Source organism: Dermacentor silvarum, chromosome 1 (genome assembly GCF_013339745.2).
Source record: "Dermacentor silvarum isolate Dsil-2018 chromosome 1, BIME_Dsil_1.4, whole genome shotgun sequence".
Taxonomy (NCBI): domain Eukaryota; kingdom Metazoa; phylum Arthropoda; class Arachnida; order Ixodida; family Ixodidae; genus Dermacentor; species Dermacentor silvarum.
This window is the reverse complement of record NC_051154.1, coordinates 444975470-444995183: the sequence shown is the minus strand read 5'-3', so window position 1 is coordinate 444995183 and position 19714 is coordinate 444975470. Positions and strand designations below refer to the sequence as shown.

Here is a 19714-nt window from a genome sequence, read left to right as displayed (position 1 = left end):
CTCTACTAGTAAATTTGCTATCGCAGTTGATGCTTCTTTTGGGGGAAACTGCAACTTTTCGTTTCGCTTTTCACCGCTGGTCTCCACGCTCACGCCCATGCTCTCACTCCCCCACGTTTGCTTGTCTGCAGTCGTCGAGTGCGATCTATTCATGTTTGCTTGTGTGCACTGACACCACGCTTGTTAATTCAGTGAGTAAGCGGATGTGTCCAAGTTTATGCAGGCGATGAAACTACTATCCTTACTCCATATACTCTACTAGTAAATTTGCTATCGCAGTTGATGCTTCTTTTGGGGGAAACTGCAACTTTTCGTTTCGCTTTTCACCGCTGGTCTCCACGCTCACGCCCATGCTCTCACTCCCCCGCGTTTGCGCGCCCGGCAACCGTGCGGCTGTGCGGGTTGTGCTCAACGCCTCCTAGAAAAGGCCGTGCTCCATGCGCCGATTTCATGGTCGTGCGCTTAAAAGAACTGCGCTATAACTGGTATTCTGCTTCGCGCGCCTGCGCAATAAACGGTCCGCCTATGTATTGAGTTCTATGGGAGATATATCGGTGGTAAAAAAAAACCCACGCTATAACCGGTCCCGCGCTAAAAACAGTTACGTTATAAGTGGTCTGCACTGTATTTGGATACATTAGAGTAAGTATGTCTGCCAGTTCCATATAATTTCTAAGCTCCGTACCTCTTGTGGTGGCGTATTGTAGGGGGGTTTTGCAGTCACCACAGCTGTAGGGGGCCAGAGGTGAAAAGCACCGGGCATGTCAGGATGTAAAAATGGAGTGTAAAAATGTGAAAAAAACTTTTCACTAAGCGTCATGTGTATGCTCGTGCGCTGGTTAATTCTTGCAACCCCCTACAATCTGGCAGTACTCCATGTCCAAAAAGTAAGTCGGCGACTAAATGTGTTCGTATTCAGCCACCACTGGTTGTATTTATTTGAATAGCAGTCTGTGCACATTCGAGGCTTCAGTGAGTAGCCATAAGCTTGCCATGTATAAGGCCTGTACCCAGTAAAAATTCAGAAAAGAAAGTGCAGGCCTTGCACGAGTAAATATGGTCACAATTTGCATACCTCTTAATATAGTTGTTAGGACACTTCTCTCAGTCCTTTGTCCGTGCAGGAAAATTAGGCATTCCACAAAAGCACAGCAAGAGCCTTAGCGTGATTTCGTTTCGTGTGCTTGAAAACAGTTATGCTGCTTCTACTCACGAACTCATGCACGTGGGCTTTTTTTTTCACCCCCCTCTCCTTTCTTTAACAGCAGTGCCACGACACGGAGAGTCTAGGAGCAGAAGGTGATGTCCCTGCTGGTCACCAACCATTGCACCTCTCAAGCACTGTGTGCTGTGAAGCTTACCTGCAGCTGATGTTCATGGCTACCTTTGTTCTTTCGTTGTTATCTGTCATTTTTTGCCTTGAGACGGTGAGCGTACTTGCCTTGGCCCACAAGGGGTGTCTTAATTCCCATCCGGTTGGTGCCAGACGTCTTCGAGGTGGTGTCTTCGTGACCGCTCATTGGATGCCTGTTGCAACTAATTCTTGACCTGGCTGTGGTCACTTTAGCTGGAGTAATCATGAGTGCATTCATAGACTAGGTGAGAAATTAGTAGGGCATAGTATGTATAACTGCAAAAGAAACTAATAGGCTGTACTTGAATAGTTTAGGTATGGTTTTCTCTTTCTTTTTTTCTGTATAATTATTGCAAATGCTGTCTGTTTTTTAGAACATTTATGTCTTGTTGATTTTGAAGTTTTGTTTTAATTGTTGCTTTTGAACACTTATCTCTTTTGGACAGCTTCAAAGTAAGGAGGCGGCATGCGACTGTTATTGCTGAGATGATTTTATCCTTGTCGCACAGAAGGCCACTCATTTTTATTCAGCCCCCACCTGCATAAACATACGGGTTCCATCTCATCTTGACAGTGTGAAGACTGAACTAGTGTTGACCAGGAGCGGCATTTTGCAACATTGCCAGCCATGAGCCTAAGCCATGGCACGCAGTTATGCGAAACATTGCGCGTTTATAGCATTTGCCTATGCATCCTGCGCTCTTCGTCCTTCCATCTTGTTGGAACAATTGCAAAGCATTTGTTCATAGCGTGCATGCTTTAAATCGTAGGTAAACATACTTTATTTCATAATTGGCAGTTTAGTGTGAAAAGCAGCATTCTCAAAGTGAATATCTATCGCTTGTTGGCCACGAGTAGACTTGAAGCGCGAAATGGCACAAGGGACAGGGAACCGGACATAGACAAGTCTATGTCTGTGTTGCCTGTTCCCTGTGCTATTTCACATTTCAACTGTACTTGTGGTATACGAACTAGCCTGCTCCCATGTCTTGTTGGCCACTTTTCGAAGCATAGCAGGCATTGCATTGTCTGTTCAAAATAGGCACTATGAAGGGCGGTGGCTGCAGTGGCTTCCATGTTTTTTTTTTTATTTGTTACAGCATTTCTCTATAAACAAAGCCCCAGGCATCGCCATTTTAAAGTGCTGCTAGAAATTTGTCATTTACAGGTCACAAGCTTACAGAGACTTTTACTCTCAGTCTTTTGCACACCCTAACATTTGTAAATGTTTTTCTCATAAAAAAAGGTATTTTTAGTAAAGTACTCGTAGTGGAGAATTCTGCGATGGCATTTTAATGGCATATGTGATTTAGATGAGGCGTGGTTACAGTGTTATGTTGAAATTCAGTGTTGTCATCAGATTTTTTTGAAACTGTCATTGCTTACGTCATGACTTGATTTAGTTTCACTACATCATTGCCTGGCATGCTTGTAGTACGGTTGAGAATTGACAGTGGTAGAAAATGTCAGGTTTTATTTTCAGAGGCATTTTACACGTGGCAGAATTCAGGCTGAGAAGTTGCTTGCATTCCTTACAAAATTTGGTCACTAAATGGGCCGACATCTTTAGTTAGTACAGAAGTGGTGCTGCTAGGGAACAGCACGGAATTGTGTTTCCAAAAAACTGTGGTGGAAGATTTTTTATGAGAGTTCAGAAGCCAGTTGATTACATGCATGAAAAGGGCAATGCTAGCCTTCATTCAGTTCAGCCTTACAGTGGCTCTGATGTTTTGTCGCCACTTTCGCAGCACTTGCATGTAATGTCTGTTGAGCACTTTTCTTTTTGTGTGCATATTTGCATATTTATATGAAGTGCTTTGTACCTTTAGGAATAATTCTTTTATTGTTTACATCTGGACAAAAAACAGTTTTTTTTAACCTCTCCATAAAACTGCCACAGCATCATGTCCTTTTGAACGTAAAGCGTAGCTGCTCCTCAGTATTCAATTTAGAACTTATAGTTGGTAAGTTACAGCATCTTCTATTAAAATTATTGGGCTTTTATTCATTCTTTAGAGAAGAATGGTGTGATGCTTTACGATAGTGGTTTTTAAAGCTTTTGGGAAAATGTAGTAGCATGTGTAGGTTGCAGAATGTTTAGGCAGCTTTTTTGACACATTTTTGAACTTCAGAAGCTCGAGTGCCAAGCCCTCTGAGTGAGAAAGTTTGCTCTTGGCTGCTCCCTGTCTCTCGTAGTGTTTTTGTAAGGCACCATACGGAAAGACTACGTCGAATTTGTACAAGTAACTTTTAACAGAGTACTTCCCCAGTATTTTGTCTAAGCCAAAGACTCTGTTTTTACCCAATGCTAAGCCATCTTGTGATTCTTGTTGGTGGTTCTTGTCAAGTGTCCAGATCAAGCAAAAGGTTGTGTTCTCGTATGCCTTCCAGGCTGTGAATGCACATTAGCAACATTCAGCTTTGTACGATGGCAGCCTCTGTGCAGATTTCGTTAATAAGTTTTACATGAATGTATGACAATTAATGTGCTCACACACTATCTTGTGCATTCTGTTTATCATGTGCGCACATACCGGTACATAACTTTAAAACTTTGCAAGGCACCTACGAGTCATGTATTTTTTGTCTGTGGTGGCCTAATTGCTGCATAAAGAAAATTTTTGTGTCGTAAGCATTGCATAAACCTGCTAATATTCGTGCGCACATGGGCCAGGTAGTGGTTGTATTCTGTTTCTGATCATGTGTTGATTATTTTTGTTCATCGTAATTGTCTTGGGCACTGCATCGCCGGCATCATTGCCAGAACTGGCATGAGGCCCAATAACAGTGGAATGGAATCTAATGAAGAGAATCTTTGTATTATTTTGGTGCTGCTTAACCTCTTGTATTCCTCGCAGATACACAAATCAACCTAGAATGCTTATCATCTCGTGCAACATGTCTGTTTCCTCTCTGATGGTTTGTGTCCAGAATCACCAGAAACGGGTGCAAAAAAAAAAAGAAAAATGTGCCTCTAGAGTGCCTTGTGTTGCTGGAGAATGACGTCCAAACGTTATCTACACTGTGTGCTGGCAGACCAAACGTTGTATGTTTGTATAGAATCGTTTGTGTTTGAATAATTTGGTTAAATACTGGCGATTTTTCTTTGTGTATAAGTATTTAGTCACTGCCTCCATGTTTTGAGGTCTGTATGCAGGAACGCTGAGAGGACAAGAGGGGTGTGCTTTTTAGGGAAACAAACATTGTTCATTAAGCTAGTCATTGAGCAGTTGATGTAGCCAAAAGGCCACTGATATCTTTCCTGATGAAAATTGCTAAGTAGAAGCTATCTGGGAGAGTACAATATAATCTAAGGTGGAAGTCAAAGCTTTTGGGTAGAGTTTCATAGTTGCATGTTAATTATTTTATGTTGAGCCTAAGCTAAGTGCCCTACTGCTTATATAAGCCTTGGTGGCTCTGCAGGACTGTGCACAGTGGTAGTTCCTTAATGAAAAACACAGGCAGATAGAATAGAGTATTTATATCTTTTCCTACTGTCACAAGTATTATTTTGCGCACTTGACTGCCAGCTATTGGTGTCATTTAACAGTACAAATAATAAGAGACTTTGCAGCTGTGCACAACCGCTGTTTGATTTCCCTTGCAGTCATTCATACACTGCAGGGAAATGTAGATACAGAGCACAATGAGAAGTTGTTGGCTGGGCTGAACGCATGAGCCGGCAAACTTGAATATCCCGAAAGTGCAGTAAAAGTATACAACACATCACTTCCTGCTGAGCTGGAAAGGCAGCAAAGTGGAAATAGCCTATTTTACATTAATATTGCATGAAGCCACTATGTAACATGTGCACTCTCACTTCATTCACGTATTTTCAAAAAGCACAAAAAGAGTACTAGAAGATTATCACCTGTTAGGTAGCAACTGTGTGAAACACTTGCTGCCTGAAAAAGAAAAAGTGTTCTCCGTCTTGTCAAGTTTGGCCCACAGATATTGGTGGCTGCAGTGCAAGTACAGTAGGAACATTTATTTATATTTTATTTTTATGAAAATTCGGTGTGCATTAGAATCGGACCTTTCTCTGCGTTCAATAAGAAGGGAATGAGGAGGACTTGCATCACCGTATGCTTCAGCTGTGCTAGTAATGTCCTTGTGTTTTAAATATTCACACTATGATGGACGATGCTGCCCATATGGTGAGCTGCTAAGCTGGTTTAACTAGGAACAGCTCCAACTGCACACAATTTCTCACTGCATTGGACACACATGATTGTGTGCTTGAGTGATATTAATCATTATTGCTGCACTTACATGCCTAACATCCCACACTATTCACATCATTTCTCATGAACTTATCATATTACAGTGTCTGATAAGTGTTAAGTCCCATGCCGAATGTGTAACAGGCATAGCTGACTTTGTTTTGTCACTAGCTTTGTTTTGTCTCAGGCAAAAAAAAAAGAAATCCACACTACTCTGCACAGTTGTAGCTAACACCTTTGTGTTATTGAACCTTTGTTATATTGCAACAGATGACTGTAAATGTTTTTCATGATAATGCACTGTCTTTGTAATCATAGATACTCGCGCATTTGTTTAAAACCTCCTCTCTGCCATTGTCTACATTTCTGGACATCAAGTTTAAGGTTTCATACTTTTGAGTGACTTGCTGAAATTTAATCCTCTAGCGTCTCATGGAGCACGCACATGACATATAGCATGCTGGCTCAGGTGTAATAATTTTAATGCCAATGAACGGTACTGGTCCATAAGAGTATGGTTTGATGATAATGTAGACTTTGGCAGTGACAAGGTTGTAAAGACGAGGAAACTGCTTCTTTCCACGGCGCAGTCATTTGAAAGACATAACGAAGGCGTCATTTGTGCCAACTTGATAGCGCGCGGTGCAAGCAAAAATCTTTTTTTTTTCTTTCTGGATACATGGGTGATCAATGGCATTGCACAAATGTAATAAGTCTAATCTTGATATAACGAACACAGATATAAACGATAATTTTGTTGGGCATGCTTTATTTCATTAAGTATTCTATTGCTATAACGAAACTCCAAAATGAGAGGTAATATTGGTTACAGTAGAGCAAGTATTTGTTTTCTCGTAGCTTAGAATATGAATTGTGGTAGCAAAATTGTGAGCAAGAGCAAACAGCACAGTCTAGATGTGCATGTGTCTCCTGCCCAACAGCGCTGGCTTGGCCTCTTGAAGTTTGGAAGCTAATGTTTGGTGCCCAAGTGACCACAGTAATCACATGGTTATGTATATTAATGATGATGTAAAGTGCATTTATAATTTCGCATTGTTCATGTGTTACGTATTAGCACGTATTGGCACGGTAAGCCGCTGACGTGCCGTAAAGGTTGACAGGTGACCCTCTGCTGACCCATCAGAGGCATCACATTTGCACTTCCATTGCATAGGCCCAATCATAATTATTTTCACCTATACCAATGTGTACACTTATAATGAGTATAGGATATAATGAAGGTATTTCTGTGTCAGATTCGACTTTGTTATAACGAGGTGCGATTGTAAATGATGTGAGGGTGAGCATTGGTTTTGTGACAATGTCCACTTTTTCGTAGTTCATGCCATGTGGTTTGTGACACATTACGATGACTTGATATCCTCTCTTGCTTTGTGCACCAGGTGTTTTGTCAGTTTAGCACTGTTGTTTTGCTCTACTAAATGTGATGAACTTTTGTTCCGTTGTGGGAACTACCGATGTAATTGTTGATGCTGCTTGTGCTTTTTGTAGTCTTTCCAATCCGTCCTATTGAGGTAGCTTCACTCTTAATCACTGCTGCCCATTTTACGGCACTGAAACCTCTCTGCAGCACTAATTTAATATAAGCGCTTGGCAGCCGCGATTATTCCTCCTTTGTACATTGCACACAAGAAGTACCAGTATGTGTTTTTTGTCTTAGTACGACAGTCATCCTGAAATAGAGCTGCTTGTTTTGTGACTGACAGCATAGTTACTGGCCTCCACAAACATGCGAAATTCTGGATCTCATTTTTAAGAATGAGAATCTGCATTTTTTTTTGGCTTCGTGCTTAAACGCAAGTTTTAACTGGATATTTGAGCTGATTTGGCATCTTTGCAGCCGCTTTGCTTGGCAACATTAAGTAGGACTCGTTCACCTGAGAGCATATCAGATGTGTTTGTTTCTTGCTAGAACCAACCAAAGGAATTGCAAAGCCTGCATGTCTGTGACCTTTTTGTTTAAGTTGGCTCACCAATGCGTGCTTGTGTGCAAAAAGGTGTAGACATTGACTGCATACAAGGTTGGTAGTTGAGATTTATAGCTCTATAAATCGCAGGGTCTTGGTACGGCATGCAGCACAAGAGCACTGCATGCACAGTTGGTTCCAACTTGTCTGTGAATGCCCAGTCATGCTAAACCAGCACTGGACAGTGTGTAAGGACCACATTTCTGGCCTGTTTCAATTCGTCATAAAAAGATGCAATTGCAGCCAGCAAAAATGAAGGGAGTGGCAGTGGTGCTTCATAGAACTCTTTTCCTTGTGTGAAATAGAACTTGTTGGAGGCTACTAGTTAGGCTGTATGCCCTGTCTGAATGTGTCTGCAGAACTTGGTTTTGAAAGAAAATGTTTTTGGAGCAGTTTCGTCAAACCTTCCTCGTATGATTTAGTGGCACCATCTGGAGCAACATCAGCTGTCGACCAGTCGCACTGTATCACTTGTCTTTGCTTTTTTGAAAAGTTGTGTGTGTCACCTGCTCGTGGTGTGTCTGTGCGTTTTGCTACTGGAAGTAATCGCAAATATAGTGCCTACGGTATTTGGAGAGAAGAGCTTCAAATAAGAACATGGCCAGGCTTGCATGTGGCTATGCCAAACACAGTGGAGGATTTGCTGGAGCTGGACCGTGGCATCATCTGTCACTGCAGTGGTGAAAAAAAGTGCACGCAGGGTTTTGCTCGTAACCAATTGTGTTGCTCTAGCAATCACAGATGGCACAACCATTCTGTTCCCGCAAATTCTCTTTTTGCCAGCATTGTTGCAGGCAAACACATAGTACTTTATTCTGAAGGAACGAAATGGGCAAGTAATGCACCTAGACGTGATATTAAAATGCATCCACCATGAAATGCCTCTTCTGCGTGAAGTTTGAGTGCAAATGAGCCAGGCAGTTTATGAGGTAATGTACACTTGCAGTCACATTTATGCAACATTTTGTCTGTACAAGAGCAAGGAAGTGAGATCCTAATTGTGTACAGGCGATGTTCTTATTGTTGAAGCTCATGAATGCAACCGCTAATGCTTTTTCTTATGTCAATGTTACTGTGCTGCTTTGCATCAAATTAATGCACTAAGAAAAAGATATGGCATAGTGCTGCCCTTGTTAGGTGCACATCATAGTGCCCGGTGAGCTGCAATGTATTCGACGCCATCTAGTCATGGAGTTACCACGACCCCTCTTAATCATTGTTGAGGAGTGGTCTGTGCTATGCAGTATATTGTCTGCGAGATTGTTTATCTACTCTGTTGGACGTGTGTAGCCATGGCTGGTACGATGCACCCTTTCTGTGACTGTTGTAGTTTTTTTTTTTTTTATGCTCGAATAAAGTTCATTTCGTCCGCGTTTACATGTGGCTGTTGGTTTTCCCAAAAGCACTCGCTACCTGCTGGGTGTGGAGTCGCTACAAGTTGAACATTGGTGGTCATGCTTAAAGCTTTTACTCTGCAGTGCAGAAGCTGCTGAGGCAGCACCCCTGGTCGCTTATGTGGCCTGTCCACACCTGCTCGTTGGAAGATTTCTACAGAGAAAGACCCATTTAGCTTCCTCCCAAATTGTGTGCCTTGGGCTGTAGCATTTAACAGGTATGCCACACCTTCTACAGGTCGTACAGCTTTGTAAAAGCAAGCACAGCTCGGCAGAGAGACTTACAGTGAAACCTCGTTTATACGATTCTGCGTAATACGTTTTTTTTTCATTGCGGGGCACAGAACAAATCAATGAGGACAAGTGGCTCTTCACTATCAAGAGCCCTGATGCCGGGGCGCAACTATGGGCTGTCCAGAGGGCCCACGATGCGGTTGTCAGGCATGGCCTGACTATCCCAAGTTTTGCATCCATCCATCCATTCTTTTCCCAGCCAACGCCCCATAGGAGCAATGTATTTTCATGTGGTTGATACGATCGTGTTTTCACCTGAAATTGGATGCTACGTAGCGACTGCAAACTGGTATTTCTGAAACTCGTAGCTTTATATTCAAGTGTACTAGATTAAATTACATTTCAACGACCCAAGAACAACTTGCTAACAGTAGCGCACCCAGGATCTCAGCCAGGGGCGGGGGGGGGGTTGAATTTTTGTGGGGGGAGGGATCAAGCACTTTGCCTAATATGCAATTTCCTTGCTTTAGCCAGAGCAATCCAACAGCAAATAAAATGTGTAATAATTACAGTAATAATGACACCAAGGATGATGACGGTGTTTATTTCTTCAGCGTTTTGCTCAAATTTAAGAGTGAAAGCATAAATACAAGACAATGATTGAGTGTTTTTGTTAATCGGGAAAATTCAACCTCAACCCACCTCCTGAATTGTATGGATAATAGGAACAGAGCACTGAAGGTATACGTTGGACTGGTGGGGCTGGATGCAGGGGGGGGGTTGAACCTCCTAACCCACCCCCCCTCGGTGCGCCACTGCGTGTCGAGGGCCAGCGCCACTAGTGGAAAAACGCGTTGCGCGCCGGCGGTGGCAAAACGCGTGCCACAAAAGCTGCCGCGAGGCGGGCTTTTCTTGCCGTGGGAGGGATCGGTTCTGGACCGATTTATATTGTTACGCGCCCCAGCGGCAAACGAGCCGCGAGCGAAGCAGACCAAAGAGAGCTGCCCCTTCAGTGCTGCACGCGCGGGAAACTGGTGTAATGCGGACCAGCCCGGCCGCTATTTTCGGTCTCGTAGTATCGTCTACTCGCGCTTCCTTTGGTTGGCTGTTCAGGCGAAATCTTTATGCGGTCATGTGGCTGAATGAAGCGCCTGCCCTGGTCCGCTAGTCGTATCGCTCTGTGTCACACTGCCCACCAGTGTTCCTTTGTTTCGTAATTCTTGGCCTCGTGGCACCATCACCTCCGTGGCTATGTCAAGGAAACGCAAGGCGCTGACTTTGAAAGAAAAACTCGATATCAACTACAAGTTCGAAGAAAACCCAAAGAAGGAGCGTGTGGATCTGGCCATAGCCTCCTATATTTTTTCATGCCTGCCGAGTGGCGAGTGGAGCAAGGCGCTACGCCCGTACCTTCTAGTTCATGCGCTCGCCACCACGCCGCGCTGCCACCCCATACCCAGTCCCTGAGCAGACGACGCGACTACGTTGTTGCGCACGTGCTTGTGGAGAGAAACTTGCGCTCGTATTAGAGATGGAGCTGTGAAATAAATGCGCAGGTTGCACTGGTGTTCGTTCATGATGTACAAGGGTGATGGGAAGAAACGCAAACAGTGCGGTGCGATGTTTTCATCCTGCTGTGACCCTGGTGGGAATAAAAAGATGCTAGAATAGTTTTATTCTAGTGGCTTCTAGTTATCATGCAGGCTACAACCACTCGAAAAGAAATGCGAAATATCAGAGAATGTAGGTGCCGCACTGTTCGCGTTTCTTTCCATCCCCACAGTACATTGAAAGCAAGCAACACGAGACATATTGTGAAAACTGGACCTTTCACTTAGGCCCCCAGCTGTGAGATCAAGCTCACAGTTTCAGGGTCTTTCGTGACAAAGGCTTTATTTCGAACACTTTGGCGACGTCTTGTTTGTCGCTTTCAGAGCGAAATCGGTGAATATTGGGCGAAAGAACTTCGTAAGCAACAATTTGAGCAAATTGTCTTGATGCCCTGGCTTCGAACACATCAAAACTTTGTGCTCACGGAGGATTTCGGTAGCATTGTTCACAGCCTCCTTTAGAGGGTGATGCATACGCCTTCTTGCTAGAAGAACTTCGATGAACTTCTGTAGTGTGTAGAGAACATCTAAAAGTTGTGCGGACGGGTAAAGAAGTCCACCGCAGTCTTGATGTTTATTAGTGAATCCGATGGTGTCGAGGCGTTTGGCTTTGTTAAGAGCGCGAAGCACTCCTCACATTCGAAGTTTTCTCGTACGGCTCTTGCGAGGTAGCCACCAACCATAGCCAATGCGGCTACATCTTGAGTGGGAAGTAGAGGCTTATTTCGGTTTAGTCGCTCTATGAGCTCTCTGCGTGCATCTGCAGGGAATTCCTCGCTGGTTTGCTCCCTTGTGTTTTTCTGTTGCGGCAGCGTTGACAAGCAATCACTCTCTTCTGCTGCCATTATGTTGCTTGTACTCGACGCCGATGCGATACCGGTCTTGAGGGTTTTCTCAATGCCTGTGAGCACAGGCACGTACCTCCGTTTGGTCATTTGATCCTGCTGATTTCCTCAGCCAGAATAAGAACGACTCGATTGGGTCCGCTGACATTTTCCTCGTCAAAACAAAGTGAAAAGACATCTCTTCAAGAAGATATCTAATGCACTCAACGTTTGAACGAGTTGTGAACACAAGACCCTCGTAAGTCTCTTTGGTTAGGAAGTTCCTTGCCAGGCACTGACTTTTGAGATCGGCCAGGTAGTCGAGGAAGCTTGTCTCCAGCCAGATTAGCCGTTAATCGCCTGCAGATTCAAACTGCTTGCAGTCTGCATTCTTCTAATGTATGTGCTGGGTACAATTACTCACGTACATGAGCACGAACCAGCGGCGCACGGTGTCCATAAATTGCACCGTCGGTCCGACACCCACGAAGCTTGCGTCGCACGTGTGGCCCGCCTGCTCTTGCAAGAGGAGCATAGCAGCTGTCACGGGAGGAGAAAAAACTTGCACTGCTCTCTGCACGTTCATTTTTTTCATATTCGTAGGGAATGCGTGTTTTCTCGTCAAAAATCGTACTGGCTTTACAAGGCTGCCTTGCTGCATCCTGTAGAGGCTCTTCAGGGGTTTGCTGATATTTCGCCACCTTTTCCGATGTCACAGGACAAAAACTGTGATCGCACGTTTTTGATCAGGTGGCACTGATCGAATGCAAGAAAGAGCTTTCGATTCAGTTTTTTAGGGTGGTCAATGCAATGCTTGAGGCTTCCGTTGCACAGAAGTTCCATAGCCAATACATTGATCTTGTGGTTGTCTGTGACACTGCGCACGACGAAAAATCCTATTTCTTCAACTTCCTTCAGAATGTGTCTCATGAGCATGTGCAGCTCACGGCCAGTGCAGTTTCTCGCGAAAAAGTACGCCACGGGTATTTTGAACGAAACTGAAAGGCCGTTAAGGAGGAAACACAAGAGTGAGTTGGCCAGCACAGGCTCATTTGTTGTTTCTTTGTGGAAGTTCACACTATAGTCCACTTCGCCGATGAAGGCATCTCTTTGCTTGTGATACAGTAGCCGTTGTTTGACGCACATTTCGTCTACAATTAAAGAGCATGCCCTCGCTTGCAACGAGGGATGAGAAGCGAGTTCTGCAGACAGCCTTTGCTTCACGAGTTCGGTCATGCCAACTTCTCCACGTGATGAGCCCATAAAGCGCTCGAGGGTACTTCGACAGGGAAGCCGAAGAATACCTGTGCTCTTTAGGTGTTCGTATGCGCGAGTCGAGAGGTTACGCAAAACCACAGCATGGCGCACTGTCACCTCAGACCACGTTGGTTTCTTCGCGAAATTCTGAACTTGTTCCACTAATATTGAAGCAGCCAGGACTTTCTGTTTCGCTTTCTCCACAACTTGCAGGAATGCAGACACATAGCATTCTTCCTTGAGCTTTTGCAGTTCCTGTTTCTACTTGTCGACGGTGTTCTTGAGTCGCTCAATTCACGCGTTCAAGTCTCGCTCCTTACGTCTCCACTTTCATTTGTCCATTGCCGAAACCGAGAATAATGACGACACCTGCATAACTCTGTCCACCTGCACGGTCATAGTGATGCAGCGCTCGCTTGCGCTGTTTTCCAGAGGTAGCGGCAGTTCGGTTGTGGAGCAATCCATCACGCAGTGATAACTCTTGAGAGGCGACGTCGACGGAAGGCAAGTCATTGAGAGGAAGCGAAGGAGACTCCAGTTGGCTCTCAACTGCTCTTCGTTTCGGCGGTGGTGTGTTCACTGGCGCAGCTGCTTCACGTTTTCTCACAGACGTGTCGCTTCTCTCTCTATTTTTCGGAGGCTGCAGGTACGCAGGATACTCTTTGAAAATGCTGGGAACAGCGTCTTTCCCGACTTTGCGAATTTTGCAGCCCTCCTTGAAGTCGGAGGAACCGAAGTGTCGGCTGCATACAGTCGAGTAACACGACGTCGTATTAGGTGTCCAGTCGTCCCGAGAAATGACCTTTAGCCATTTCGCTCGCAGTTCCGGATCGCTTGGTATCTCGTGGAACGATATGCCCAGTGTCCATTGTTTGCTCGAAGACTTGCAGCATGGTACACAGCAGTACGGCATCTTGTCGGGTGCAGGGCACCCCAAATGGTTCCACACTGCTGATAGAAAACCAAATTGGTATGTTGAAAGTAATCCAGCATAAAATATGCACCGTAAATCACGGTTTTTATAGTAGTAAACAATATAGGTTGTGACGGCGCTAGCAACTCACATGTGGTTCCGTAAAATCGAGTAAACAAACGGTCGCTTCATTCAGTGACACTGAACCTTAACGCTCAGAACGCTGTTTGAACAATAAACGTTCATGTCATTAATTTATTGTACAATGCTCAAGGAATTAAAAGTGATGATTTAAGGCTATGTATTAAGCGTACTTCCACTTCCAGCGTCCTGAATTTGTGCTACGATGGCATATAGCGCTGCCTCTTACACTTACATCAGAGCCCACGTTAACATTAGCGGTCAGATTTGCAGCGATATGACGTTCTTATCACGTGGAATTGCACATACCATTTGTTGTTTTTGAATGTTTACAAGCCGCGTTTTATTCCGCGAGCACTGCACACACTGATTGCGAGTTATCTCATGATTCCCTGATAGTTCAAAGAAAAAAAACAATTAAAACCGTTGCTTCCACAAGACACACAAGCTTACCTGTGGCCAACACGACGGACACGGGACAACTTTTGCTTGTAGAGCCATGCCCTTTGGTAGGTACTTCGAGGTGCCTCAACACGTTGCAGTGTAGCAAACTATGCTTGGTACGCTCGACAGCATATACAGGCATGGATGGATGAGGCTGAACCCTTTAAATCGGGCGGTGGCATACGCCACCTAGCCGTGACTATAACATATTTTGTACTTTGTGGTGGGTGAAATTTCACCCCTGCCTTGATTTTAGCCACCAATCAGATAACCTCTGTTTGGTTATTTCTACCCACTTAAAATCTATTTTTCCTCCACTGTCCCTAAACCCCAATGCTTTGAAAAAATCAGCCCTGTTGTTTTGCACTGTAGGGTTAAGCCCTTTACCGGAAAATATGAGGTGTTCCGCCGTTTCCTCTTCCTCTCCACATGCACCGCACAACGTGTCTATACCTTGGTACTTGACTCTGTACATCTTAGTCCGCAATACTCCCGTCCTGGCTTCAAACAACAAAGAGCTTCCCCTAGAATTATCATAGATATTTTCTTTGGCAATTTCGTGCTTGAAAGTTCTGTATATTTCCAGTGTTGATTTCGTCTGCATCCCTGTTTTCCATAGACTCCTCTCTGTTCCTTTAACCTTTTTCTTAACCGCTGTTTCCTGGTTTGCGCCCCTCCTGCAGTCCAAATATTTGATTGACAATTTTCTGGTCCGCTTCCTCCATTTTGAGTCAACATTCCTCATGTACAAAAAACTGAAAACTCTCCTTGCCCACCGCTTTTCTGCCGTTTCTCTCAATCGCTCCTCAAATTCTATTTTGCTGCTAGCTTCCCTGCCCTCGAAAGACGTCCATCCCATGTCACCCTGTACCCCCTGATTTGGTGTATTTCCATGTGCTCCCAGAGCAAGCCTGCCTACCCCTTGCTGCTTAACTTCCAACCTTACTCGAACCTCTGATCTCATGCGCAGGACCGCATTACCGAAAGTCAAACTAGGGACCACCACACCTTTCCAAATCCATCTCACTACTTTGTACCTATTGTAATTCCACAGTGCCTTATTTTTCATCATAGCTGCATTCCTGCTACCTTTAGTCGTTACATATTTTTCATGTTCCGTTAGGTACTCAGCCCCATTGTTTATCCAAACTCCATGATATTTGTACTTATCCACTACCTCCAGTGTTATCTCCTGTATCCTATGCTCACTGCCCTGATTATCATTAAAACTCATGACTGCCGATTTTGCTAAACTTCAAACCTAAGCTATCTGTCTCTTTACCACAGATGTCCATTAATCCCTGGAAGTCTTCCTTGCTGTCAGCCATAAGTACAATGTCATCCGTGTACATCAGTCCTGGTAATGACTCTTTAATCCATTCTCCTTGCTTGAAATAGGAAAGGTTGAAGCCAAGTCCGCTCCTCTCTAATTTTTTCTCTAATCCTTGTAAATACAGCATGAACAACAAAGGTGACAGAGGGCACCCCTGCCTAAGCCCCTGCTGTATCTATATAGGCTCAGATATCTTGTTTTCCCATTTTATAAGCACCTTATTACTTTTATAGATATCTTTGAAAAGATTACTTACTCCTTCCACATCTAGAGTGCCCAGTATGTCCCACAAATCCTTTTGGATTACACTGTCATAGGCTCCCTTGATATCCAGAAATGCGAGCCATAGGGGCCTGTGTTACTTTTCTGCTATTTCAATACACTGCGTCAATGAGAACAGATTATCTTCTAACCTTCTTTGTTTCCGGAACCCATTTTGTAGTTCCCCAGCACCTCCTCGCTCTCCACCCATGCCTGCAGTCTGTCCTTTATAATCTGCATCACCACCCTGTAAACCACTGACGTCACTGTTATGGGACGGTAGTTGTTTATGTCGGCTTTGTCTCCCTTTCCCTTGTATATCATGCTCATCCTGCTCAGTCTCCTCCCATCGGGGGCTTTACCTTCCATTATCGTTTTGCTCACTGCCTCTCTTAATGCTTTCTTAGATTTTGGGCCCAATGTCTTTATTAACATAATTGGGATGCCATCAGGACCTGTCGACGTGCTACTAGGAACCCTCTTTGCCCTTTCCCACTTGCTTTGTTCAAGTGGAGCCACTGCACTAACCAGTCTATCCTCACCAGATTGAGCACATGCTATGTTTCTTTAAATTTTTCTGTCATCACTGTTCTTATATGTTTCATTGCCTCATCTCCTTCTAGCCGAACACCTTGAGCTGTAACTATAAACCTCTGCTCTAGGCTAGTCTTATTACTCAAAGATTTGAGATGTTTCCAAAATTTCTTCGCTGCTTTTCTATACTTTTTGTTTACTTCTGACAACCATTGGGTCCCCTTTCTTCTAATCTTCTCATTGATCAAATGGGATGCTTCTCTTCTACAGTTTAAGAAGTTATTCCATTTTCGGTCTACGTCAGCCTCTGGTTCACCCTTCTGCTTTGAGTATCTGTGTTCCCTGGATGCTTCCTGACGTTTCTCTATGGCCTTCTCAACCTCCTCATCCCACCAGCTCTTGGGTTTACGTCTTCTGTTCCATTTGGGCCTCACTCGTACCTTAGCAAGCTCTAGCTCAAATAGCCCTGTTAAATTTGCATATGTCCATTCTGTTTTAGTATCCTCTGAGATTACTTCCTCAATTTGTTGGGTTGCTATTTCCAGCTGCTTTTCCGAGTAAAATATTCCACCTCGTTGTTCATCTTGCCTTCTATCTACTTTCATTTCTATTCCAAAACTCACCTTAATACGTTTGTGATCACTACCTAGACTTCTGGAGCCATATTCATCTATGTTCATTACCTTTAGCCTATCATGCAACCTATGTGACATTAGTGCATAATCTGTCGTCGACTGCAGGCTCCCTACCTCCCATGTTATGTTCCCTTCACACTTCTCAGTACTGTTGCATACAACTAAGTCATGCCTTTCACACACATCCAGCATCATGTTGCCTGTTGAGTCTGTGTACCCGTCCATGTCTTCTATGTGTGCGTTCATGTCTCCTAGTAAGTATGGGGTGTGAGCGCCTCTTGCGGAGAAGGCAGGCGTAAATCGAGGAGGAAGGAGGAGGGCAGCGGACAGCCTCCGCCGCTCCACTGCGCGGGTATGAAAAAATATAGGAGGCAAGCGAACTTGGTTTGCCGATTTCAACACCATCATCGGCAAGCGTGAAGAGATCAGAAATGTGCAAGTCTTCGGCACCAGCGTAAAGCAAATAAAAAATGCGCAGCATGGACAAATGGAAGACATCTTTCTGGCTTGGCTCAAGGAGGTGAGAGCGGCAGGTGTTAACATCTACGCCAAAGTTTTACAGGAGAATGCCGATGACATCGCGCGGTCCTTGGTTATCGAAGGAAACGGCGGCTTCGGTGTTTTGACTTTAAAAAGAACTCGTTTACGGACGTGGAAAAAAAGAAATTTACAGTGATAACTGACGAGCTATATTAAATTTTCTCAACAAAAATGTGTTGGCTGCGGTTCGCGTGATGAGTGATGCTGCTCCGCACACCGCGCGTGTTATGCGGAGCAGTATTACTCGACGCCACAGGAACCTTTGCTAACGAGTTTGTCACCAAGTAAGCCTGTTTTCTTACGTTTTGTGGCTTGCTTTGGGTGAGACGTTTTATTTTCCGGTTCCCGCGAAGATCGTATCAGCGAGGTTCCATTGTACCGCAACAAACTTTTAGCAAGGTTACCAGTCGCAAACTGTTTCCTACACTTTCCATGGTACACAGCACTATTGCAGCTCTGCCAGATTATCAACACTGGCAGAGCATAACCATATATCAATACTCGTGCAAAGCCTATCAAACTTGCTGGGCACTTCAACTTCAAAAGAGGCCCAACCTATGTCCTTCACTGCCTCATTTGTGGTTTTACAGTGGACCCCCACGACCAACCGGCCTACCAACCTTTGGCGAACTTCAAACCCCAACAAGATGTCTGATTTTAAGCACAGAATGGCACTTGCGAACGATAGCACCGGCATCATTACTCCTTCACAGATTTATCGCACTACCTCATATTATGTTTCATTATTGCTGCATTCCACTACCCCTTAGGTACGCTTGGGTAGGTCTTTCCTTCATTTATATGTGCACCAACATATTGATATTCCTTGACTATGAGTATGACTTGCTGTTGAATTGATGCTACGTAATTGCACATCTCGTCATTAAAGGTTATTAAAGACTGAACTCCGGCACTCTGTGCCATCTGGCGAAAGGCGTGGCAGTTCAGTTAGATGGCACAGCTGAGGGTAACATCAATATTGACACGTACCACCCTGTTTACGGCTAATTACACTCATTTTTTATTATGTCCTTAGTATTGCTACGTGTTCTTTGCATGACCGTGCATGTAATCATGACATATGATATCATTTAATACTGTTTTCATGTTCATACAACATCTACAAGTCACCTAACCGACCGTTCTTTTCTAGAAGTGGTTACAAGATATCCATGCTGATACTAGATACACCAAATCCGTCTGAAGTCAGCCAAGACCTTGTTTTCAGCTCAAGAAAGAAGGGGGGGGGGGGGGGGGCTGAGAATTGTCTTTTACAGCTCAAAATGTGCAAGAGCACTTTAAAAATTATTTTAAAAATTAAATTACGGGGTTTTACGTGCCAAAACCACGATCTGATTATGAGGCACGCTGTAGTGGAGGACTCCGGAAATTTGGACCACCTGGGGTTCTTTAACGTGCACCTAAATCTAAGTACACGGGTGTTTTCGCACTTCGCCCCCATCGAAATGCGGCCGCCGTGGCCGGGATTCGATCCCGCGACCTCGTGCTCAGCAGCCCAACACCATGTATGTGTTCCCTGGAGGGGTATAACGAAACGGGTAACCCCGCATGCTCCCGCGAGGTCCTCCCACACACCGCGCTCATTTTTAGATGATGATTTATTGGCATCCCTTTGAAACAGGGTGGTGACAAATTGTCACCTAGCCTGCTAGAGTTAATCAAGTATGCTATATGTACATGCCTTTCATTTTTGTATACATCTTAATTTTTTTCTCTTCCTCAAAATTTATCTGCCTATACTTTGTACCACTACATGCGCCTTTAACGAATGCATCAATCTCTTCCCTGGCCTTTTTTTTCCTCCGATACTCCAAACGTCTCTTGCTTATCTCGACTGCTGACAGGTTGATGCGTTCATCCACTTTAAATTCAAGCGCTTCTAGAAGGTGTACGTTACCTACGGGTCTCACTGGGTGAATACATTCACATTCCATTAGGATGTGCTGAGTGGTCTCCGGATTTTTGCTGCTGCAGACACATGTCTCATCTTGTAGCGAATATTTGCTCC

The 19714-nt window shown here is 44.3% G+C and overlaps 1 protein-coding gene across 8 annotated transcripts in view; it reads left to right on the top strand.

The window, feature by feature from the left end:
• The window catches only part of LOC119437740 (sorbin and SH3 domain-containing protein 1-like), a 266626-nt gene extending 257684 nt beyond the window's left edge, over window positions 1–8942 (top strand). For all 8 annotated transcript variants that reach the window (XM_049660831.1, XM_037704713.2, XM_037704711.2 and 5 more), the window contains one exon: window positions 1266–8942. The gene's annotated coding sequence lies outside the window, so the exon portion shown is untranslated. The remainder of the gene's footprint in view (window positions 1–1265) is intronic.
• The last annotated feature ends 10772 nt before the right edge of the window (window positions 8943–19714 follow it).